At 36.3% G+C, this 1,484-nt stretch overlaps 1 long non-coding RNA gene across 1 annotated transcript; it reads left to right on the forward strand.

The window, feature by feature from the left end:
• Positions 1-4: 4 nt before the first annotated feature.
• On the forward strand, positions 5-690 carry LOC102209244 (uncharacterized). Its single transcript, XR_312329.1, has 3 exons — positions 5-55; positions 150-207; positions 288-690. It is a non-coding gene; the product is annotated as an uncharacterized LOC102209244 (long non-coding RNA).
• The last annotated feature ends 794 nt before the right edge of the window (positions 691-1,484 follow it).

Genomic DNA, 1,484 nt, shown 5'->3' on the forward strand with positions numbered 1-1,484 from the left:
TTGCAGCTCTCCTGTTAATAATAATAATACTTCTCACTGTGTTCTGCTGCCGGAGGTGAGCATCACTGTGTTCTCTTTTAGATCAGTCATGTTCAAACTCTGATTTGAAATCTGTTATTCAGTCATATCCTTTTGTGTTTGACACTCAGAAAAAAGACGGCTTCTAGTCATTCTCCAAAGAGTGAAATATCAGACAACAAACAGCAGGTACATGACAGGTTTATCTCACTAACATTATACCCTCTCGTACGCAATGAAATGTAATGTATGTTATTTGGTTTCCTCAGGTCAGCATTAATCCCATATATGCAAAGAACCCAGCTCAGCATAGCAGGATGCCTGACACCGTGAACCACGAAGCTCATCTCTATCACAATGAAGTTGATCTCTATTCCAATGGCACTAGTCTCTACTGTAACCTCTAATATTGAGTCATTGCCTACAACAAAAGCACCACAGTTGATGAGTCCAGAGTGTAAAACAATCACACTCTATATTGGAAATATACAGTAAAATCACAGTAAAAATGAGTAAAAAAGTAAAAATGCATGGGGTTTTCTATTTAACGATAGCCTACGATATTACGTGTTGCAAAAAACCTGGAAAGTGCATCACAACATAAAAATGCTATTGTTAACTTTGTCAGACACGCTAGCTGTACTACTTTGTGTTGCTTTGTGAATTTATAACATTACCTGGAAAATGACTGTAAAACTGAACTTTAAAGTCATCATGTGTGCAGGTTTCTTTTTTCTGAATCATAAAGTTTCTAATGTTTCTAATAATGGTTATGTAAAATAGACAAAATAAACAAAGTAGCTCAAGTAGCTAAATTCTTTTGCACAACTATTGTGAAGATTTATCAGAATAATCACTTGGATTGTTTCTTCACCTTTTTGCTGTCAGAAGGTGGAGGGTTTATTCAATCTTTTTTCCTTCAATGACTGTACAATGAGTACAAATAAGTACAAGTAAAATCAGACCTGCTTTCAGGTGAGTTTCCTGCAAACAATGATTATTGACATTAACTATCACCTGACTGCAAAATGTAGAAAAGTCAGTAAAAACCTGCCACATAACATAACATAATTAACTAATGACATTTACAGCTCAGTTATCTTCGGTTTTATGGGCTTGTTCAGATTATGCTTTTTTTTTGATCAGACAAGCAATATCTCAGAGCATCTAACGCAGCAAACACCAAGAGTAGTTATGACATGTGATTTTTATTAATGAGTAAAAGTTTTTACATCTGTGAGTGTGGTTGCAAAGCGCTAAAGTCTGGCACTTTCTGACCACACCCAGCACCCACATTCAACCAGAGGCAAAAAAGTAGCTTCACAGCAGACTAAAGTCGACATCTCTACAGCTGTTCATGCTGCACGTTTAACAGTTTTACCACCTCCACAGCTCTCTGCTCAACAATGACTATTTAATGCATTCAAATACAACTACAAGGAGCAGAGCTGATACTTACAGTAAAT

The sequence above is a fragment of the Pundamilia nyererei genome, unplaced genomic scaffold (genome assembly GCF_000239375.1).
Source record: "Pundamilia nyererei isolate P.nyererei 1_Seehausen unplaced genomic scaffold, PunNye1.0 scaffold00428, whole genome shotgun sequence".
Taxonomy (NCBI): Eukaryota; Metazoa; Chordata; class Actinopteri; order Cichliformes; family Cichlidae; genus Pundamilia; species Pundamilia nyererei.